The following is a 25,323-nucleotide window of genomic DNA, read 5'->3' as shown; positions in this document are numbered from 1 at the left end:
GTTTTGTTTGTTTTTTGTATTTTTTCAGCGTGACACACCCTGTTCCAAAATGAACACTCTCCCAACAGCTCTAAATGTGACCAGAAAATTATTACACAATCTAAAATACACATAATTAAAAACAAACAGTGGTAAATAGATAGTGTTAAAAGATAAACTGAGACATATTAAAAGTATTAAGACTTTATTTGAGCAAAATTTAATTCAGTCAGGTAGTACAAAACCAGAAGATTTCACGGATGGAGGCTGAGGAGAGACTTTTATAAAGAAAAAGTGGAAGCAAAATAAGGATTGATTAGCTGTAGTTTACCCCAAGTTGCCTGTTTGTGATTAGTTGTCCTTATGTTTCAATTCAGTGACCTTGAGGTATTAATAGGCTTAGATTTTGTTTTGCGTCCACAGGCCACCACGGCATTTGAACCCCTTCATCTAAAGACCTCCTTGTTTAATTAATTTAATGATAGTAATTTTAAGATTTCTAAAGTACCATGTTTATCTCCAGTTGTCTTTACTTTTATTTTCATTCAGTTAAAGGTTTTAAAATTATTTCTGCAACTTATATGAAGGGCAAAATGAGACACACAAATCAGGAAATGAATGTGAAACAATACATTTTGAGGATCGTTTTACTAAAAACATACACATGCTTATACAATAATGTCTGCTTATTTATGCCTGCTGCTAAAGTAAAACAACATAATTTTTCAGCTTTTGAGCCTTGAATATTCAGGCATTCACTCACCTAAGTGAACTGTTAGTTGCTCAGTCATATCTGACTCTTTGTGACCCCATGGACTAAATAGCTTGCCAGGTTCCTCTGTCCTTGGAATTCTCCAGGCAAGAATACTGGAGTGGGTAGCCATTTCTTTCTCCAGGGGATCTTCCCAATCCAGGGATCAAACACAGGTCTCTTGCATTGCAGGCAGATTCTTTACCCACTGAGCCACAAGGGAAGCCCATCCATTTACCTAATATTTACTGAATTTTCTCCAGGTTCCAGGCACACTGTTCCAGGGGTTGAAGATATATCAGTAAATAAATAGATTCAAATATCCATCCTCATGGAGCTTACATTCTGATTACACGTTGAATATCCTCATGGAAATTCAAGTCAAATTCAAGTATATTAAATTTTTGTCTCCAAAGATTTACTTGTAGCAAATGATCTAGATGCTTCCACTTTTTTAAATATAACAAAAAGTAGGTCCTGAACCACAAAACTAATTACTTTAAGCATGTTGAAAGAACTGGAAATAATAGAATTGCATAAACTATAACACAGACTAACCCAATTCTTGGAGTTTAATCACATATTCCTGATTAATCTTCCAAATATAAATATTTACACGTGTTCGGTTCTTCTTTCTTGATGGAAAATGAAGAAACTTTGGGCTGAGAATGAACTGAACTTTCAAAAGTTCTCAAAATATTTTAAACAGGAAACCAGCTGCCTCCACCCACCCATGGCAATATGTTCAAAGTACAGAACTGCAGGAGTTTAGTGAAGGTTCTGACGGCTTCAAATTATAAGTCAGATGTAGTCCTTGAATTGTATGCCCGTGCAAATAAGATTACAGAAGACACTGAGAAAATAAAATTATTAGTGAATATGGACCTCTCTACTTTCACAATTAAGTTGTTTTCTTAAAACACATGATTAATTTGGTTTGAAATCACAAGGCTCTGAATAGGAGTATTATAAACTACAGAGAGTATATTATACCTCTTATGACATGAATGGAAAAAAATATAAAAGGAACATGCAAAATTGATTTTGTATATAATTAAAACTATGCATTTATAGTACTATATTTATTTATGGTATTAAGAATGTTAAACCAATTGTGTTTTTCTTGCTAAAGAGTATTTTAACTCTAAGAAAAACTGAATTGAAATAATATGTGATTTAGTCACTAAGTCATGTCCTACTCTTGTGACCTCATGGACCATAGCCTGCAAGGCTCCTCTGTCCATGGGATTCTCCAGGCAACTGGAGTGGGTTGCCATTTCCTTCTCTAGGGGATCTTCCTGACTCAGGCATCAAACCAAGGTCTCCTGCATTGCAGCCAGACTCTTTACTGACTGAGCTACAAGGGAAGCCCCTGAAATAATATAGAAAAAGCAAAGGAGAACAATGAAATTGCTCAAAACTGAACATTCTTATGTAACAAACTGAGGTGTATTAATATAGGCATAGATTTCATCACAAATTATCAGAACAGCAGCTAATAAGATGTTGACATTTAGAAAAAATGTTGACTTCTTATCTTAGTCACTGTCACTAGATTTATAGCCTATAGATCTATGGACTCTACTAAGATAAAAATAATATCAATCCTACATTTTGTTCTAATTCTTTAAATTTTAATTAGTATAAAACAAGTAATCAGTTTTCAGATATATCATTGGGGAGAAAAAACCTTAGCCTCAAAAAACAGATATGGTGGTTGTATAATACTTAAGCTACTCTTATAATAATATATCCAAAATCTTGATTTCACTGAGAACATTTCATTTGTAAGGTTCTGTAATTTTAGAGGGGCTTATGCAGTGGATCAGTGGTAAAGAAACCACCTGCAAAGTAGGAGAAGCAAGAGATGTGAGTTCGATCTCTGGGTCAGGAAGATCTTCTGGAGGAGGAAATGGCAACCCACTCCAATATCCCGTGGACAGAGGACCCTGGTGGGCTACAGTCCATGGGGTCCCAAAAAGTGGTAAGTGAGTGAGGATACACACATGTAATCTTAAGAAAGAAAAGACATGAACTATTTAAAGATATAAAAATGTTAGATTTTTATTTGAAGATTAGTTACTCTATGAGATTGTGTAACTTCTTCCCTGGCTATGCTTTCTCCATTTTAGCCAAAATGTATTAGTGATTTGTTTAGACATAGAGTCTCTCAACTTCTCCAATTATCTTTCTAAGGGTTGATGATTCTGTTTGGCTTTTTTTTTTTTTGGTTCTTTGGCATAAAAACAGATAACACTAAAAAAAAAAAAAAATTTAACCATAAAACAGTTCTTAGCACAACTGCTAATTGATCCAGAATCAGTTTTCATGTGTTTATTTTATTGTATGCTTAGTTTTCTTATTTCCTTAGTAAAGACAAGGACTTAGATTAAAAATGTCAAAATAACAGGAAGTTAATAGCCAGTGTTTATATTTCTCAAAAGATCTGGCATTCCAGCCCCTAAAATAGAAAATGTAAGACATATGCAAGGAAAACTGCAAAGAGCTGAAACCAGATTAAACTCAAACATTTTTTTTTTAACTTGCTTTGCTTATATTTACCTTTCAATCATATAAAAATTTTTTTCTTCAACTCTTTTCCAGGTAATCATGATGATGCAACAATTTAAAATCTTCCTCAAAAACTCTATTTTTACTTTTTTTTCTCTCTCTGCTCTCCAAGATTTTTATCTTTTGCTTAATTCATAAAAAGAAGGGGAAAAAAACTAAGAAATGTGTGGATTCCTAGAAACTGTGTTTCATCATTTTTATCATTTCCTGCTTTTCATACCAATTAGGTTTTCTAAAAAAAACATACTGGCACCAGTTATTTCCACAGGTCACCATATGTCACATACTTCTCAGTATCACAAAAATATAGCTATGGAATATCATCAGAATGGTATAGTGAAACCCAGAGAATACTGGGTTCAGAATCAGAAAACCTAAGGTAAACCTGTTCCTTGAGAAGGTCACCCAAAGACACATCTTCACTTATTTACAACACAGACATAAATATAATGCCTAAATATGACTTATGGTTGCTATGGGAACACTTTGTTTATACTTTGGGGCCTGCACTGTCCAACATGGCAGTCATTGGCCAGACAGACCTGATGAACTCTTGAAATGAGGGAAATGAGGGTCATCTGAACAGAGATGTACTGTATGTGTAAGTTAGACACAGCATAGCAAACGAAAATGTAAAATATCTCATTCGAAATTTTATATTGATTATATTTTAGAATAATATTTTAACATGAGTTACAGAATTTTCCACATTTAGCAAATTGGAACTTTCCTGGTGGCTCTGTCCTTGATATAGGAGACACAGGTTTGATCCCTGAGTCTGGAAGATCCCCTGGAAAAAGGAATGGCTACCCACTCCAGTATTCATCTCTATAGAATTCCATAGACAGAGGAGCCTGGTAGTCTGAAGTCCATGGGGTCTCAAAGAGTTGGACAAGACTGAACAACTAACAAATTCACTTTCATTGATTTAAGTAAACTATACTATTAAGTTACTTCCATGTTTATTTTCTGACTTTTTAGTGTAACTTTAAATTGTATATGTTGCTAGAATGATATTCAATTAGACAGTTCTACTCTAAAATATCTAAAAAAAACTAAGGGGTTTCTTTTTCATAGAGAGTTGTACAGGAGTAGAAAATTACATTTCAATTTTTTAATTAAAAAAGTATGTTCTGTGCCTTTTGACAATATTTTTCTATCTTACAGAGGTTTTCAACCTATACTTCAAGTTTACATAATAACATAATAACAATGGTATTTACAAATATATGCTTAGAAACTGCATTCTATCGATAGTGGAAATCCAGATGAGAGAACTAATGCCTGTTGTTGTTCAGTTGCTCGGTCATGTTCGACTCTTTGCAACCTGATGGACTACAAGACACCAAGCTTCCCTGTCCATCACCAACTCCCAGAGCTTGCTCAAACTCATGTCCATCAACATGAGTTGGTGATAGCATCAGTGATGCCATCCAACCATCTCATCCTCTGTCGTCCCCTTCTCCTCCTGCCTTCCATCTTTCCCAGCATCACGGTCTTTTCCAATGAGTCAGTTCTTCACATCAGGTGGTCAAATTTGGAGCTTCAGCTTCAACAATATGCAAGCCTATATCTCTACAAAAACAATGACTTCCACATTGCTAAATCTAATTAATGTTTAATTCCAGGCTTGAAATTCCTGTCTTACTTGACCAATTAGTAGCATTTGTATAAGCTGGCCATTCCAACTTTCCAGATCATTCATTTACTTGGCTTCTAGAAAACCCGTTTCTCATGGTTTTCTACCTTACTGATGGTATGTGCTCAGTCATGCTTAACTCTTTGTGGCCCCATGGACTACAGCCCACAAAGCTCCTCTGACCATGGCATTTTTCAGGCAAGAATACTGGAGTGGGTTGTCCTTTCCTCCTCCAGGAGATCTTCCCGACCCAGGGATCGGACCCAATCTCCTGCATTGGCAGGTAGATTCATTTCCATTGAGTCACCTGGGAAGCCCCACCTTTCTGATTGCTGCTTCTTATTCCACTTTAGCGAGTCTGTCCCATCGCACACTCCTGAGGTGTAAGTGCTCCAATGTTGAGCCTTCGTACTCTTTCCTCTTCCCCGGTGGCAATCAGTGTAGCTGAATGCATCTAGTCCTTTACCTTCAAACCCACCTACTTCCTGATGTGTACCACAATTATTTCTCCATCCTGAGATCTTCTTTCAGCTCTTGATTCATGTATCCAGCTGACAACATCAGCATTTCAATATTTAATTGGCATCTCAAATTTCACATGTCCAAAAAACAAATTCTTAACCACCACCCTCTAAACTACTCTTCCTCCTGGCCTCCCTCTGTCAGCAAACATTTTATTATTCCAGCTTCTTGGATCAAGCCAAGAGATCATCTCCAATTCCTCTTTTTTTCACACTGCACATGTAAGAGAGTAGTCCTGCTTATGGCTCCATGAATACTGGAGTGTTTCCCATCAAGCTGTGCTAATAGGTCAAATTTATTGTAGTCCCACATCCAAGCTTCCCTTGTGGCTCAGATGGTAAAGTCTGCCTGCAATGCAGGAGACCTGGGTTCAATCCCTGTGTTGGGAAGATCCTGTGGAGAAGGAAAGGGCAACCCACTCCAGTATTCTTGCCTGGAAAGTCTCATGAAGAGAGGAGCCTGGAGGGCTACAGTCCATGGCATCACAAAGAGTCGGACACGACTGAGCAACTTCACTTTCACTTTCACTTTGATCCAAGCTTCAGAAGCCGGTAAGTAGATTCATACAGGGTCAACATCCTTAGATCCATTTATTAAGTCATAGTTGCCACAATCAGTGTTTTCAGTCCACTCAATTGTAAGTTTTATAACTTAATCTTTGTCATTGTAAAAAGAACAGAGAAGCCTGGGCAGCATCTGAGAATGAGATGAGAGCAGCTCTATGCTGTCTGGTTTTGGCCTGACTCAGTTCTGTTGTTAGTTTAACCTCCAGGAGATCCTGAACTAAGGATGAAATGAAGGGTGGTCCAGTGGATAAGAGTCTGCCTTTCAATGCAGGAGACACTTCGGTTCCTGGCCAGGGAAGATCCCATGGAGCAACTGAACCCATGCACCACATCTACTGAGCCCACACTTTAGAGCCTGTGCTCTGCAACAAGATGCCACTGCAATGAGAAGCCCACTGCAACTAGAGAGTAGCCCCTGCCTGCCGCAACTAGAGAAAGTTCACACATAGTAATGAAGACCCAGTGCAGCCAAAAATAAATAAATAATTTTTTAAAAAAGATTTTTAAAAAAAGATGGAATGAAGCACACCTGAATCCTTATACAACACCTGCAATTACTCAAGCTTCTACCTAGGAAAAGCTTATAAATAGAATCTTCCAGAACTATGTTAAACTCCAGGGGTTGTCTGGTGCTTCCACTGTCACCCTTCGTCTTTGCTACAAAGGGTTACTATCCCCCGAGCACTTACAATATGTGAGTTATGTTTTTACCTCTTTCAGATGATGAGCAAACAGAAGAAAGGAATCTATGAATCTACACTGAATAATAAAGCCATTAGAACTTTGGCAGCCATCAGAAATTCAACTTTTGACATAATGCCTTCATAATCCTAAATTCACTAAGGGAGGAAATGAAAGACTCTGTGAAAAACCCTCAGAACTATTTCCATAAAAACTAAAGTTGTTTCAGGCTCCTCTTCATTGAAATATTGTCACTTTACCTCCTGTTACATTTCTAAATGGTTCCTGCATCTTAGAAACATATGTTCATGAGTCAGTGGCTGACAGACTCACTTCTATTTTTTTTTGAAACTTTAATTCTACAAATTAAAAGCAAGCATTAGGATAAAATACTATTTGTAAGTTCTGCAATGAGCATATTTTTCCTACCCAATATTAAGGATATCTCTGTCTTCACATACCAAAAAAATGCTTCTATTAGAACTTTAATTTCAAATATCTGTATATCTTTGTTATATCTAACAGCAATTCTTGGCAAATGTCATTGATTATAAATCACACAGGTAATATTTACACATACAGAAAGATGAATAATCCTCTGCAAAACTATGATTTCAGTCAAATGGCCTTGAGCCCAACCCATCTTCTCTTTGATGGTCTGATTTTCTCCAATAAAATACCAATTTCTTTTTTTTAGTAACCAAATTCTCAATTCACACTTGATCACAGATGAGCATCTATAATCGGTGAGGCCACAGAGGATGGGGCTATACAAAATCCCCTCTCTGGGAAAGAGTCTTGGAAGTCAGCCTAGATCTAGTTACTTAATTTAATTGAATAATTATAATATCATAAAGCCAGTGACCAAAGCATTTGAAATGACAAATAATTTTAACAATGAAAAGTTTAAAAGGATGAGTCTTTACATTTCAACTATCTTCATCTCTTTGGATGCTTGACAAAAGATATTACTTCAATAAATCCTACTTAAGTGATAGCAAGCTTCTAAAATAGTACATTTCTAAAATGATATCATAGAAATTATACATATATATCCAAAACTCATTATTATAACATAAGGAACTTTTATAATTTTATTTCATTAAAAATACTTAAAAATAGAGAAGAAGAAAATGAATGCTATTGAAGAAACTAGTTCTGTGCTCTTTAGAGGAAAAGCAAAATAATACGTTTAAAGTTTGGCTAATTGAAGGGGAAAGTATTGTTAATAGGTTCTATTCTTTTTACTACCTGTACACTCTTCTCAACATAATCTATTAGCAGCATAAATTTTATATATGCTCTTCACCCACTGAAATAAAACTTATAGGATAATTTTCTTTGGTAATAATTGTATCTCCATAATTTTAAGAAGATGGGGTCACTAGGCATTCATTCATAGCCCACATTTTAAAAAAAGGAATGCAGTGTGTTCCCAATGTCATTTCATTTCCAGTCACTTCATGTATTTCATTTGTGAATAAGTAATATTAGATGAAAATCAGAGATGAAATTTCCTTTGAGAAATCAAAATATATCTTCTTTGAGTATGAATACAACATTCAAGAAAATAACAGAGACAAACAAAAGAGCTGAATAGCCAACTTAAATGTAAAGAGTGCTTATTTTCTTCTTTCTATTCCAAAGGCAAGAGCGGGCCACCTGAGGGGGATGTGATTGGCTTGGTCTACAGTTGTTGGAATTGATCTGCCTGTGGTCTTACCACCCGCTCCTGGGGCTCGCTCACCCCGAAGCCCACTCCCAACCATCTCGCTAACTCCTGCCAGATTTACATTCCTAAAATACCAGTGAAGCAGAGTGGAAGAGCTCTGGAGCCAGAAAGACATTGTTTGGAATCCTGCTTCACTTACTATATCTGTGGCTTTAAAGAAATCATCTAACATTTTTGAACATCAGATTCCTTTATGTATAACATGAAGATACTGTGTAAAATGAAGTTCATTTGATTGCATAGCTGTCAAAATTGTAGATACATATGTAATTACCTTGCACACAGAAGCCCACTTACATGTTGAAAATATTTCAGCGATGAAGAAGAAGCTTATGGTTAAGAAGAATAAGATGATGAAGAAGGAAGAAGAGGATGAGTAGAAGAAATTTGCATCTTCAGAAATCTGTAATTGCCATCTCTGTATATTATATAAGGACAAAATTAATGTGTGAGTTGTAAGATGCTCCATAGCTCTGTCCTTCTTTCTATTGAACACAGTGTCTACTACTCAAAAGGTATATATTTTTTCTGCTCCAGTGAGATGGGAGCAGATGGGCTACTGGGATGATGGGCTACTCATCCCTAGCCTACCTGGCTCTATATTAATTTTTGTCTTAAAACACTTTGCTCCAACCACTTCTATATTATAGAAGAGTCTTTTGGGTTGTTAGCTACTATTCAAGTTCCACTGATTTTTTTCTTTTTTAGATTATGAAAGTATGATAGCAGATTTACAGGAGACTTGGGAAATACAAAGTTACATGTAGTTCCACTATATATTACAATCATTTGTTTAAGTAGATAAGATTTTTAATTGGAGTTTCAGTATCAAATGCTCAAAAATTAATAGAAAGAAAAGTAGACAGAAAAGTAGAAGGGTATAATAGACCTACAAAGTACTCTGAACCAATTCAATGTGATAAAGGTTTATACAATTTTCACACAACAGTAGGATACAAATTCTATTCAAGTTCCCATAGACTATAAACTAGGAGACACTGGAACATATCCAGGGAGATAAAACAAGGTGCAAAAATTTCATGGTTTAAAGGTATTAAAATCCTACATAGTCTATTCTCTTATCACTGTGGAAATTCCACTGATTTTTTAAACTTCAACTCAGGCATCCAGACTTTTCTTTCAAGATGTCTGTAAAATCATAAATTTCAAGGCTACACCCATAGTGAGGTACCACAAGCTATGTCCCTGTGTCAAAGAAATACTGAATCCAATGAAAACACATGAAAGATTCAAAAGAGACCCCACTGAATGATGTTATCTCACAAGGAAGCTACTTTTTAAAGTTTTGGAGGAAATGCAATTCATAAACATAAAACATTTTTCCAAATACTCAAATACACATTGATATTAAATCAATATTGCAAAATTACACAAAACTTATACAACTGTTGTATCACTAAGTTTTCAAAACTCCTTTCTAACCTAATGCTTCTGTAAAACTATGGAGAAAAGTCAGAATTAGAAACTAATTTATATGTGAGGATATTTGACAATAAAATGATTAACCACAAAATATTTAATCAAAAGTTGTAACAATGCTCTATCCCACAAAAATATTAGCAAAAGTGTATTCAGATGATTGTAGAAAACAGGAAAGCTAGTGCTCCTATAAGCAAGACTATCAAGAAATATCACCGTGCATTTCAAAGCTATGTTACACATTTATAATTATATTGTTTAAAAGAATATCTCCTTTTTATTTCTATTTAACAGCTTTGCTCACTCAACCTTCATTTCATAATTTATCTTTGCAGGAAACATAAGCAAATACTTCCCAGAGGCTATGATTTCTTCAGTTCTGTAATGAATTTCTCTAAATATCCATTTCCTTTTATTTTATATAGGATTGTATTATTTTATGTCTCTTCTCCACACTACCCAGGTAACTTAGAGAAATCAATATTAGTGCTAAGTTTAAAGTATACTTTTCTGCTAACAGTGACAGGAATTCAGGACACGGACCAGCAAAATGAAAATAACTCTAAATGCACGAGACATACGTAGGAGGATTTGCATAGAAATTCTACTTTATTTTTACTCTAAGAATATAAACTACTTCAAACACATTGGCTAACTCATTCATTTGGAACTACAAGACAAGGTCTTACTGTCAACATATTATCTTACTGTCTAAATTTAGAGTTGAAAAATCTTACCTGAGTTTTGTTAGTATACAGTGTTTTTTTTTTTTTTTTTACAAAACTGGAAATGTATGACAAGCTGCCAGGAGAAATAATACCAATGTGGGAAATAGAAGAGGGAGGGAAGAAATCACATCCACTTTAAGAAGAAACATCCATTCCCTCTGCTTTCCAGACCTATGGTAGTTTTGTTTTGGATCTTATAAGCAACTGTCTTTTTCTTTGCTCCGAAAACAACACAGGTTCTGCCCCAGCAGGAAAATATAAAAATTAAATAAAAAGCCACAAGGTTATTAAGCATCTTACCCTCTGGGCTGGCTGGGCTGCTCCGGCGGCTCAGTGTTACAGACACATGTGTAAACAGGAGAATTCCCTGCATCCTTTTCTCATCTGCATAGCTCTGGGGTCCAGGCCAACAGGATTATTTCCAGCATTAAGGCCACTCCACACTAACTCGAAGAAGATTCCCATTGGTTGTGAAGTTTTATCAAAACCAATACCACAACACCCTCCGTGGATCACAAGTAAGCGATCCAAAAGGAAATCGTTTTACTGTTCCCTAACTCAGCACCGTAATCTAATGCTTCTACACAACCTATTTGAAATTTTACTGTGCATAATAAAGGCAGAAACACTCACCCCTTCATCACCCACCAGTGTGTTTAATGTTTAATAGCAATTTGCATAACTTGCAGCAGTAACAGAAAAATTGGCAAAGCAAAAAGAATCTATCTGCAAAAGATTTAAAGAAAGATTATAATGCAGATGACAGGAACAATAGGAAGCATCATTGGTTCAGTCTGATCTTTATTAGATTGTGCCCCCAAAGAAAAAAGAATATGTAATAAACCACTTGGGTATAGAAATCAAGGTACAGAAACCGTATGTCAGAACCTTTGATTCCAGTCGTGTAGGCAAGAACTGTGAGCTGCAGTCTCCTGGGCTGCCAAAGAGAGCTCTCTGGCCCTTGGCCTGGGGGGAAAAAATAAAAAAACAAATGGAGTGACCTTCCAGCGACATGATGCAGCTGTCAGGAAGTGTTCTGATGAATGGGTGATGGCAGACCACAAAAAAAAAATTTTTTTCTAGTTGAATTAACAGCATGGAATGTCCAAAGTATTTTTCAGAGGAGAGGGCAGAAGAAACACAGTCACTGTATTCTTATATTAATAAATAGCATGAAAACAGCATTTGAAAGTTAGGGAGTTAATATTTTCAAATGATTTTATTCTTTCTCCCTTTTTAATCCAGAGGAATATTCGTGGCTGTATAACCTGCTTGTGCTTAGCCACTCAGCCATGTCTGACTGTGCAACCCCATGGACTGTAGCCCACCAGGCTCCTCTGTCCATGGGATTTTTCAGGCCAGAATACTGGACTGGGTTGCCATTTCCTTCTGCGGGCGATCTTCCCGACCCAGGGATCAAACTTGCATCTGGGGTGTCTCCTGGATTGCAGGCCAATTCTTTACCTGCTGAGCCATCAGGGAAGTCCCACTGTATAACAGATCCGTCATCTATTTTCTAGTGAAGAACATCCTTTCATTCTTCCTGATACAATGGAGGGATGACCGCTCCCCAACAGAAAGTGAACCCTCTGAGGTTTCCTTCCATCCTGTCTTTTTAGAAGATGTGCTCAGTTACTATACCCTTCTCTCACTGAACTCTCCTTTCCTCTGGGTTTTCCCCATGAGATCTTAAACACCATCAGTTCTTCGGCGAGTCTCAGGTATGCCAATGGATCTTGCTTTCAGGTGGGTCATCGTCCCTTGTAGTTAGCATTCTCCTCTGTTTCACGGTAAGATAACTGAAAGACATCTTTACAGCCAAGAACACCACTTAATCTGCCCACTAGTCCCTTTAACTCACCAAAGTGACTGTCTCTGAAAACACATACTTGCCCCTCCACACACACAGGCACACGCATTCACACACAGGCACTATTTTTTATTTCATAGACTCCTCTCAGCCTCCGTGCTACTCGGCACCTATGTAGCCCTTGATATTGTTCACCACAGCACCGACGTGAAGACTTCTCGGATCTCAGCACTACATCCTCCTGGTCTCCCTTGTGACTGCTCACTTTTCTCTCCCCTCTCTCTGGAGGTGGCCCTTTCCCCCTCATCTTTACATCCTTCAGTGTGTCTACATGTAAATCTATTACCTCTCTGGATAATGTCACCCATTCTAACGGTTTCAATGATCACCTTTCCTTCCGACTGATTTCCAAATACTTACATTTGGATCCAATCCTTTTCTGAGTCTCCAACACTCATATATATCAACACACTATACTCTGCTACTAGAAAAGATGACAATATAGCATCATGTTATTTAAAACTGAAATCATCATCTTTCCATGGACTAGCTGCATCGTTTGCCTCAGTAATGCCAACCTGTCTTACACTTTGCTAAAAAAAAAAAAAATATATATATATATATATATATATATATATATATTCTGGACGTCATCCTTGACTTCTATCTGTATTCAATGCAGCATCACTTGCTTTTGATTTTACTTCAGTAATCTGCCCAGTCCTCTCTCTTCCCCCTACAACAATCCTGGTTCAGGTAACAGTCATAACCTGTCTGGATCACTGCAGTGTCTTCCGAAATGATCTCTCTGCCTCCAAGCTTGTTCTTCTACATCTTTAGTAAGAGCTCATGTTGTGTGTGTTAAGTCGCTTCAGTCATGTTTGATTCTTTGTGACCCAGACCTTTGTGACCTGTGGGCTGTAGCCCACCAGGCTCCTCTGTCTATGGGATTCTCCAGGCATGAATGCTGGAGTGGGTTTCCATGCCCTCTTCCAGGGGATCTTCCTGACCCAGAGCTTGAACCCACATCTTTTATATCTCTTGAATTGGCAGGTGGGTTCTTTACCACCAACGCCACCTATGAAGCCCTTAGTAAGAGTTACAGTTGCTTATTTCTAATACTCCTGCTACTTGAAATCTCTGATTTTTAACCATCTTATCAAATCCCTTCTTCAAAATATATTTGCCAGAATGCAACATTTCTTGATTAATGTTTATTTAGTCTTGTATGCCACTATCCAGTCTCTGGAGCTAGAAACAATTTTATTATTCTTGAGTCCTCACTCCTCTTCACCCTTTGAATATGACAACACACTTTCATAGCAAATCCTGAAAGAATGTCTATTTGTCTATCTCCACTTCATCTCCCCCAGCTCTTTTGAATTCACACCAACCAGATTTATGTTTTAACATATCAATTATTTTACTGGCAAATTTGTAAATTAAGCCAGTAAAATCTGACTGTGTATGGAGGCACTGTCTCAGTTGGAACTGTGGAGTGAAGGCTCTCTTGTTCCATACAGCTTTACTTTCCTTGGGGTCAGAAAGTGGAGTAGGTGTCCTGCTTTGTCCTTATGGCCAAACCTGGCTCACAAATGCTTTGTTGACTGACAGCATGGTACCTTTCAGCATCGTAGAAGCAAGGTTGTCCCTCACCTCCGTCTTAGTTCAGACAGCGCACTGCCACTATGACTTATCACACACACACACACACACACACACACCCCATTATGTTAACATTCCATATCCCATAAAAAGGAAGAGGCACCTAATTAAAAAGGAGGAGAAAATTCAGCCTTGGAGTTTTCATAATTTGCTGGCCAGTTCACAATAGCTTAAGGCACTCTGCACACATCATTTAAAGCTGATTTTTGTGTTTATTCCAGTTTCACTTTATATGTTAGGTCTTCCCGGTGAATTCTGATATTTGCTCATGAGTATTATTTCTCTACTTCCTCCCTACAAAAAGAATTTTTATTTTTGTTTGGGGCAACAGTGTAGTCAGGTTAAAAAGCAGAACAAAAAAACACCTTATGTTACCAAGACTCCCAGTATGAACACACTTGGCCACACAGTACGACTTTACCAGTGAGATGAGAGTGAGAGTCTGAAGAACATTTTTGGGGAAGCTTTGTCTTGCTCATGGGGCTGCCTCTTCCTTCCATGAACAAGGACAGGAGGCTCGAAGTGGAGAAGCAGTCTTCTTTTTTTTTTTTAACGTATATATTTAATTTTAGCTGTGCTGGGTCTTCCAGAAAAGGCAACGGCATGCCATTCCAGTATTGTTGCCTGGAAAATCCCATGGACAGAGGAGCCTGGTAGGCTGCAGTCCATGGGGTCGCTAAGAGTTGGACATGACTGAGCGACTTCACTTTCACTTTTCACTTTCATGCATTGGAGAAGGAAATGGCAACACACTCCAGTGTTCTTGCCTGGAGAATCCCAGGGACAGAGGAGCCTGGTAGGAGGCCGTCTAAGGGGTTGCACAGAGTTGGACACGACTCAAGCGACTTAGCAGCAGGAGCAGCAGTGCTGGGTCTTCACTGCTGCACAGGCCTCTCTCTAGTCTCGGGGAGCAGGGCCTTCTCGGGGTTGGCTTCTCTTGCTGTGGACCAGGGGCTCTAGTGAGCACAGGCTCAGTAGTTGTGGCTCCCGGGCTCTAGGGCACAGGCTCAGTAGTTGTGGCGCTCGGGCTTAGCTGCTTCAAAGCTTGGGGGATCTTCCCAGATCAGGGATCATACCTGCGTCTCCTGCATCGGCAGCCGGATTCTTTACCACTGAGCCACCAGGAAAGCCAGAGAAGCATTCTTTAACTGATTGTAAGGTCAAGAGGTCAGGACTTAGAAGGAAGTCACAGTGGGAAGGACAGGAGGAGCTGGGACCACGGTTGGCTCATGTGGACTTTGGGGATGGGAGAAGCAGAGAAGTTATCCTTGTAACCCACTGGCATCAGGTTTCTCCTCCGGCCTTCTTTATTAGCGTGGGAACTGCAGGCCAATAAAGAGCTGTAACAGCATCTAACTGCAGGAACCATGGGGAATAAGTTCTCATCAGAACGGACTTTCCTTGGGATCCTTATCACCTAGTTGAGGAAGGCTGAAGAAACCATGAAACTGAAAACCCCCGCAGCAACCTTTACCCAGTTTTACAGCTGTTTCTCACCGTCTCCACCACGAGGCCTTTCCTGATTCCCACGGAAATAGTTGATGCTGCAGCCAAAGGCGATGCTCATGACTTATTTACATGTGTGTTTCCTCAGCTAACTGTGAATTTTTTATTATTTTTATTTTTTAAAATATTTATTTCAGCTGTGCTGGGTCTGCACTGTTGCACACGGGCTTTCTCCTGCTGCAGTGAACAGGATCTACTCTAGTTGTGGTGGGTGGGCTTCTCCTCCTGGTGGCTTCTCTTGTCACAGAGCAGGAGCTCTAGAACATGGGCTCAACAGTTGTGGTGCATGGGCTTAGTTTCCCCAGGGCATGTGGGATCCTCCCCAACCAGGGGTCGAACCCATGACCCGTGTTGGTGGGTGGATTCTTAACCACTGGATCACCAAGGAAGTCTCGTAAAGTTCCTAAGGATATAAGGCTGTGTTTGTCTTCCAATCTTTTGCAAATAGGAAAATAAGTCAATGAGTAAACGAATGAAGGTATAAATGGATAGGTGAATAAATGTATGGATGACCTATAAAAGCAATGAAGAAAACAAAATTAATGAGGGTATCTCAAGATGGGGCAACTTGTAGAGAAAATGAATTAGAAAGATATACTCTAAAACACTGAACTAGTGTTTGGTGATTTAAATTTTTTTCCTATTTTTTTTTCTGTTTTTATAATTGAAAGAATAGTGCCAAACATTACACGTGTATGCCTCTCACTGACCAAGTAAGAAAAACAGAAATATTGACAAAGTATGACAAATGGAAAAGATTTTCCTGTGGACCTTGGATTCAGCTGTTTTGTTAACTTTTAATTGTTACAATTTTAATATCATTAACAGTATTTTTAGGTTATCCTAAAGCCACATATAATTGCCTCAGTAATGTTTTATGAATGAAGGGACTGACATTCTCAGAGACATGACTTTGAGGTCTATCTGATACCAGGGCCTCTTCTTTTTAAAATATGTTCTATCAGGGATCTGATTTACTTTTATTACATCTTTTGCCTTAACTTTTCCCTCAATTGAAAAAATACAAATAGAGTTGGCTTTGTATTACAAATTGTACGTTGTGCTTGTAAAGAAACTCTGGACACTGTGAGCCAATGATTTCCATTTCTAGAATAATGAGAGAGAAGTAATACTTTCTCTAACTCAGCAGTGAGACTCACACATTGACATGCAGATGTATGTGACTGATGGATGTGGATAGGCACAAATTAGTTTAATAAAAGATGTGGCTTCCCAGCCTGTCTCTTGATTGATGAAGGATGTATTTGCACAGTGACAGCGTGCTCCATGATTTTGTGCATACTCGTTTCTAATCTGATTTCAAATCACCTAGTGCATTTCAATCACAACCAAAATTGGCTTCCTTGCAAAAAAAAAAAAGGACACTGTATATAAAGTGCTTAAAACAGACCCAACATTAAGTAATTAAAGCTATCATTAGTGCTAATTATTTTTTAAACCTTTTATTTTCTGTTGGGGTACAGCTGATTAACAACGTTGTGATAGTTTTAGGAGACCAGGGAAGGGACACAGCCATACATATACATGAATCCATTCTGCCCCAAACTCCCCTCCCATCCAGGCTGACACATAACACTGAGCAGAGTTCCACGGGCTATACAGTAGGCCCTTGTTGATTCATTTTGAATACAGCAGTGTGTACATGTCCATCCCAAACTCCCTAACTATCCCTATAGTTAATTATTTTTTTAAAGTAGTCTGTTGACTTAATTTCAATGTCTTCAAAATATTTTAAAGCAAATTTTTTGTATTCTAAAAAGGAGCAGGAAGCAGATATGAGCACAATCAGTTTGATGATATAATTTCTTCTGTTGCCTCTCTGCATGGGAGCTTCATGGTCATGATCTTGCTCTGGTGCCCAACTCATAGGCCTAATGAAAACGATTAGATATGTTACATGGGCTTGTATTAAGCATGTGGTGAACTTCTCAGTGAGACTTTGTGCAATTATAATAAATTCATCTTTGTGAGACGTTGAACAATCCTTGGGAATACGTACTTATGAGACAATGGGCCAGAGACAGTAATTTCCTTTTAAATCATCAGATATATTTTACATAATTAGGATTGAACATTCAGTCACTGGGTGTTGATCAAGCTCATAGAAGTCAGTTTGTCACGTCTTAATGAATCACAGCGTGATATACTTCACGGTTTGGAAGGATTTCTCAAACTCAGCACTGTTGACGTTTGGACCGAATAACGGTTATGTGGACTGTCTTGTGCACTGTAGGGTGTTTAGCAGCATCCCTGGCTTCTGCCCATTAGTCGCCAGCAGACCATCCAAACTGTGATGACAAGAATGTTTCCAGACATTGCCAGCTGTCCCCTAAGGGGCAAAAACTCTATTGGTGGAGATTCTTTGTTTAGCGTGATGGAGCAGTGGGAGGGTGAGACCAAGCCACGGCTTTGCTCTGCGAATGAGCTGTCAGCTGTGCGTAAAGGGATTCTCTCATTCCCAGCCTTGTTTTCCCCATGTATACAGCCAGGAAATTGGACTGGATACTCCCATTAAGCTTCTTAATCTCTTTCTCTCTCACACACAGAGACACACACACACACCCCACCACCACTCTACTCACACTTTTCAAACACAGTCCCTCATGCAATCTGTGCATGTTAGGGTATCAAATGCAAAGGGAATGAAAACAAAAATGTTTAAACATTACAGAAGACGTTTTTACAGCAGGGAACCCATTTCTAAGTCGTTTTACAATGTCATGATCAACTTTTCTTGGTGACTTAAACTCCAGAATGACCACATATTCAAAAACTAAAGAGCTTCTCCTTGATGCGTCTAAACTGATAATGCCAAGAATCATTTTTTCTTGAAAGAGTACAATTTAACATTCAGCGAGTGAAGTAACAAAGTGTAAAAAGTATGGCAAAGCTTCAGGAAAATAGGAGACCCTGAAGAAGGAAGAAATAATCCACTCAAAAATAAGACTTAAAGTAAAGCACCTGTGGTATCTAGAGCTTGCTTTCCTGATCTCCATGCACACAGCACAGTGGGAAACCTCCTGAATCAGGCTCACAAACTCCTTGTCCGGGGTCCCTTCAGGGGCCAGGTCTGCTGGGTAACAAATGTCCCCTCTACAGCAGCCTCCACTGACACCAACACCTCACCTGCAACACAGGGAGGTAAAGATTCTTCTGAATCTGCAAAAACAGACTCCAACAGAGCCTGGCATATGTGTGCATGTGTGCATGCTAAGTCGCTTCAGTCGTGTCCAACTCTTAGCAACCCCATGGACTGTAGTCCGCCAGGCTCCTCTGTCCATAGAATTCTCCAGGCAAGAATACTGGAGTGGGTTGCTATGCCCTTCTCCAGGGGATCTTCCCGATCCAGGGATTGAACCTGCGCCTCCTGCGACTACTTCATTGTAGGTGGATTGTTTACTGCTGAGCCACCGAGGATGCCCCTGGCATATAGCATACACGCAATTAAATGGCAGGTATAAAAATAACAGTAACATCATCATCACCATTATCATATAGATTTGACTATACAGCAAACATGAAAGAAGTGAATGATATTCTTTTTATTCTAAGCACTTTAAAGGAGGAAATGTCCCTCAGGATTTTATTTAATTCTGGCAAAGCACTATTGCAAAATTCAATTTTTTTTTTTATTTCCAGCTATTGTAAATTAGAGTGTTACAGTGGCAACTCTGAACTGCTAGAGGGGAATTAACCTCTGATAAAGATCAAGCATGACTGAGAATATTAAACTCTAACACAGAAGCAAAAGATAAACAAAAACAATGGTTTAACTTAAGTAAAAATGAACTATGTAGAACCACTAGCTAATTAAATAAAGACACCGATATTTTCAATACATATATCCCATTACCCAAGCTTAATTTCTACTGACTTTGGAAAACTATGGGAGAAAAGAAATAAAGAATTGAGGTTCATATTTTTAAAAATACTTTTGAAGGCAATTTTGTTTTGGTATATTCCTACACAATAAGTATGCAGAGATGTATATGTTAATTTTTTCATGAATTTTAAAATGTTCCAAATCAATAAAAACAGAAACAATTTGGTGATGAGTCAAATAAAAATGTATAGTTTAATCCAATCCTTGAAGTTCAAAAATAAAAATATGCTAAAATTGTGCCTATAAACATGATTAAACATCTTCCCAAGAGAATTCAATGATGACAATGTATTTGGTAGGATAGTATAAGAACAGGACTATAATTGTTTCTTCAAGCAGAAATTGCATTGTTACTGGTTCAGATTGGAAAATTCAGACCAGAAAATTTATCTTTCTGGTTACACAACAGAAAATTAACAAAAGATAACTGTAATAAAGGAAGTTTGTGTTTTTATGATCTTTTATTTGTTGATTTTTTAAATAAACACTCAGAATACTTCAAGGACTATTCTATTTATAATATCTCTTAAATCTCAAAATTAAAATTAATTAAAAATAATTTTAGTGATAATGTATATTATCACTTTACCTGAAATAATATACAAGGCTTGGCAATAAGTGTTGTTATGAAAAATCTTTTAAAATACCCATACTGGATACTTTTGCCTTCTATTTATTCTGCAAATCTTTATACAGGCCAAAGTGAAATGACACTGCCAGCAACTTAAAAAAATAACAATTATATTTTAGTGTTTTGACAGTTTATAGTCAGAATTAACCCAAGAAATTATTTTTCACATTGGCTTTCAAAATGTTTTTAATGTAGTAAAAGCCTTTCTTTTAAGAATAAAAAATACAGTAATATTGCACAGAAGTCTTGTATATCAAAAGTGGAACTTCTTCCATTAATGCTTGGAGGAAGGTTTGGATACCTGCCCACTTGGAAAGTCTCCTCATATCTAATTTCCTCCAACAATGGCCCTTGGAGATCATCCACAGACTCCCCAGACTCTAAGGAGCACTTTGGAAAACAACTAGTATAATAAAGTCATTATTTTACAGATAAAGAATCTTGACTTCAGCAAAGAAAAATTACATGTCCAGATTTTTTTGTCCACTCACTCAGCCTTCTCATATTAATTTCTTGAGTACTTAAATATGTTTTGGTCAAAAACATTTATTACATAATTAATGGATATTTCTTTTGAGAGATTAGAAAATACAAATAAGACTATTATCCCTGAACTCCATAATCAAATAAGTAATGAAGACATCTTGTTATATACCATTCATGATATCATTAATTAATCACTACAGATGACCAATAGATAATTTGTATTTCCTTTATCATGGTGGTGTTGCCCTGTATACCTAACTTTTATTGATATGGTAGAGTTTCTCTTCGATTCTTGGTAGAGCATGTGTCTTAGCAAGGTCATCAATGTACTACTTCTCACTCATCTGATGTGATTAGCATAAAGTCATTTTTCTGACACAGGTCCAAGCCTCTTCAGAACATATTATGACAGAGAATAGGTGAATTAACATAGATCTACAGCAAAATTGTCCATTTCAAGAGAATACAAAATGTTTCTGTCTCAAATAACATCAGCAAAATGGTAGGTTAGGCAATTTTTGAAGTTAAACCACTGACAACATGCTAAAATTGTCAGAATCCACCTACTGGAACTCTGGAAGATAGGCAAAGGTTTATGGTAACCAAGCAAATAATTAACCAGGAGAATGTCCACTGAAACAGAGTAGGAGATCTTTGTGGCTCCAATCAATGCCTTTACTCCTTATGGAAATTTATAAAGAAAAGAAAACTAAACCCAAAGCTAGCAGAAAGAATATAAGAAAGATTAGATCAGAGATAAACAGTATGAAGAATAAACAAATGTAGAGCATGAACAAAACAAAAGTCTGTTCTTTAAAAGGTCAACATAATTGATGACCGTTAGTCAGATTAATGAGAAAGAGAGAAAAATAAAAGAATAGAATCATATTAATGGAATAGACATAAAAAGTGGAGACATTTCTACCAAACAAATTTTAAAAGGATTGTAAGAAAGTACTATGAACAATAATATATCAACAAATTAGATAGCCTAAATGATATCTACAGATTCCTATAAATTCACAAACTACTAAAACTGACTAAGGAAACAATAGAATATCTCACAGATCTATAATAAATAAAGAACAATGAATCATCAAAGACCTCCAAACAAAATAAAGCCCAGGACCAGAAGATGGATTCTAAAAAAACATTGAAAGAAGAATGAATACCAATCCTTCTCAAGCCCTTCAAAAAGGGCTAGTGTACTGGGACAACCCAGAGGGATGGAATGGGGAGGGAGGAGGGAGGAAGGTTCAGGGTGGGGAACACATGTATACCTGTGGTGGATTCATTTTGATATTTGGCAAAACTAATACAATTATGTAAAGTTTAAAAATAAAATAAAATTAAAAAAAAAAAATAGAAGAGGTAACACTGCCTAACTGATTCAAGAAAGCCAGCATTACCCTAATACCAAAGCCAAACAAAGACATCACAACAAAATGCAGCACAATGTCCTTTATAAATATGAATAAAAAAATTCCTGAATAAAATTCTATAAATTAGAATTTAATGCATATTAAAAAGATTGTATACCATAAGCAAGTGAGATATACTCTAGGAATACAAAGAAATTTCAACATATGGAAATCAATCAATGTAATACACCACTAATAATAGAAGGAAGGTAAAAAGTACATATGATCATGTCAATATAGATACCAGAAAAAGCAGTTTGCAAAATCCAACAGTCTTTTATGATAGAAACAGTCAGTAAACTAGGAATAGAAAGGAATATCTTCAACATGATAAACAGTAGATATGAAAAGCCCATACCTAACATAAAGCTCAATCATAAAACACTGAAAGTTTTCTTTCTACTATCTCTCTAATATAACGAGAAAGAATGCTCACTTTCACCACTTCTGTTCAATATTGTGTTGGAAGTCCTAGCCAGAGTAGTTAGGCAAGAAAACTAAACTGAAAGGCATCAAAATTGGATATAAACTATATCTCTATTCATAGGTGAAGTGGTCTTATAAGTAGCAAATACTAAAGAACCCATATTAAAACTGTTGGAGCACACAAATTCTGCAAATTTTCAGGCTACAAGATTAACACAAATATCACTTATTTTCTATAGAGTAGCAACAAACAATCTGAAAGGATATTAAGAAAACAATTCCATTCACAACAGCATCCAAAAGAAAAAAACTAATAATAAATTTAAACAAGAAAGTGCAAGTACTGTACACTAAAACCAAAAAACACTGATGTCAAAACAGTAAAAAAAATTTTTTTAATATATAAATGGAAAGAATATCTCATTATCAAAATTAGAAGACTTAATATTGTTAAATGGCAATGCTTCTCAAAATGATCTACAGATTTAATGCAGTTACTATCAAATCAAAATCACAGCAGCCTTTTTTTCCTGCAGAAGCAGAAAATATAATCCTAAAATTCATATGTAATTGCAAAGTATTCAAACAGCCAAATAATCTTGGAAGACATATACTTCTCAGTTTTAAAATTCACTACAAAGCAATCCTTATCAAAACAGTGTGGTGCTAGAATAAAGATGAACATATAGATCAGTGAAATAGAATTGAGAGTCCAAAAAGAAAGTTACATGTCAATGGCCAATGATTTTTGTCAAGATTGCTAAGGTGGGGAAAGGGCAATCTGTTGAACCTATAGGACTGGGACAAGTAAATATCCACATGCAAAGAAATGAAATCGGACCTTTATCTCACACCAAACATACAAATAAAACCCCTCAAAATGTACCAAATACTTACATTTAAGAGTTAAAACTATAAAACACTTAGAAATAAACATAGGGACGAATCTTCATTTCCATAGATTTTAGCAGTGGCTTCTTTAATGTGACACCAAGCATAACCAATAACAAAATAGATAAATTGAATTTAACCTGAATTTAAAATTTTGTGTTCATGAAAGGACACTATAGAGTAAAAGAAAATAAACAACCCAGTGTATGAGAGAAAATATTTGCAAATCCCATATGTGATAATGACCAAGCATCCTGGATGCATAAAGAAGTTTTACAACTCAACAACAGAGACAAATAACCCAATTAATAAATGTTCAAAGAACTTGAATAGATATATCTTCAAAAACAATACATAAACAGATAAAAACACATGGAAAGATGCTCAGCATCTTAGATACTAGGAAATGCAAATCAAAGCCATAAGGAGATACTACTTTATATCCACTAAGATAGTTAATATCAACAAGACATATAACAACAGGTATTAGAAGGATGAGAAGAAATATGATCCTCATACCGTGTTGGTAGGAATCTGAAATGGTGCAGCTGCTTTGGAAAACAATCTGATAGTTCCTCAGAATTTTGAACACAGAATTTCCATATGACCCAACAATTCCATTACTAGGTATATCTGCAACTGAAATAAAATCCTCAGTCAGTTCAGTTACTCAGTCATGTCCAACTCTTTGTGACCCCATGGACTGCAGCACACCAGGCTTCCCTGTCCATCACCAACTCCTGGAGCCTGCTCAAATTCATGTCCTTTGAGTCAGTGATGCCATCCAACCATCTCATCCTCTGTCGTCCCCTTCTCCTCCCACCTTCAATCTTCCCCAGCATCTGGGTCTTTTCCAATGAGTCAGTTCTTTGCATCAGGTAGCCAAAGTATTGGAGCTTTAGCATCAGTCCTTACAATGAATGTTCAGGACTGATTTCTTTTAGGATTGACTGGTTGGATCTCCTTGAAGTCCAAGCGACTCTCAAGATCTTTTTCAACACCACAGTTCAAAAGCATCAAATCTTTGGGGCTCAGCTTTCTTTATAGTCCAACTCTCATATCCATACATGACTACTGGAAAAACCATAGCTTTGACTAGACAGATGTTTGTCAGCAAAGTAATGTCTCTGCTTTTTTAAAGCTGTCTATGTTGGTCATAGTTTTTCTTTCAAGGAGCAAGAGTCTTTTAATTTCTTGGCTGCAGTCACCATCTGCAGTGATTTTGGAGCCCAAGAAAATACAGTCTCTCATTGTTTCCATTCTTTCCCAGCCACACAAAAACTTGTACTCAAATGTTCATATCAGCATTGTTTATAATAGCCAAAAATATTTTTTAAATGCTCATTGACTGATAAATGTATAAACAAAATTTGGTATACCTATTTGTTGGACTATCACTTAGCAAAGAAAAATAATGAAGAGCTGGTACCTGCTATAACACTGAGGAAGCCTGAAAAAAGTATGTCAAGTAAAAAGGCAGAAAAAGACATGTTGCATGACTGCATTTCTACGAAATGTCCAGAATTGTAAAATACATAGAAACTAGACTATACTTTGCATACAGGTGAGGTTGGAGGGAAATGAAGACTAACTGGTAAAAGGAAGAAAATTTTTTTCTTTCCTTCATCTTAGGTGATAAAAACATTTTAAAACTGATCATGATGTTGGGTGCACAACTGTGAATCAACTAAAGCCACTGAATTATACGTTTTAACTGAGTGAACTATACAGAACATGAATTATATCTCAACAAAGCTGTTTTATTAAAAAAGAAAATCAGTTCATTTTCTTTTTTATAAAAAACAGCAAGTTTGCCTAAGTTATCAGAGCTCCTTATAATCAATAGCAAGACTCTGTAGAATTACTAATATAACTCATCTGTATAGCTGGCTACGTTTTTATTGCTTTTTTCCTTCCCTTACTGCATGATTGTCTGTTTCTCTACATTAGTCATCTGCAAGCATTTTGATTATG

General features: G+C 36.9%; 1 protein-coding gene across 4 annotated transcripts in view; it reads right to left on the bottom strand.

Annotated features, from left to right (window-relative positions):
• CCDC102B (coiled-coil domain containing 102B) overlaps positions 1 to 11,102 on the bottom strand; it is a 271,385-nt gene extending 260,283 nt beyond the window's left edge. The window contains exon 1 of one of the 4 annotated variants that reach the window (XM_044934449.2): positions 10,910 to 11,102. The gene's annotated coding sequence lies outside the window, so the exon portion shown is untranslated. The remainder of the gene's footprint in view (positions 1 to 10,909) is intronic. The other 3 variants (XM_044934448.2, XM_025273735.3, XM_006074220.4) reach the window with 3 other exon arrangements.
• Positions 11,103 to 25,323: the final 14,221 nt, after the last annotated feature.

This window comes from Bubalus bubalis, chromosome 22 (genome assembly GCF_019923935.1).
Source record: "Bubalus bubalis isolate 160015118507 breed Murrah chromosome 22, NDDB_SH_1, whole genome shotgun sequence".
NCBI lineage: Eukaryota > Metazoa > Chordata > Mammalia > Artiodactyla > Bovidae > Bubalus > Bubalus bubalis.
Note: the sequence above shows the minus strand (reverse complement) of the source record. Positions and strands in the feature narration are given on the sequence as shown.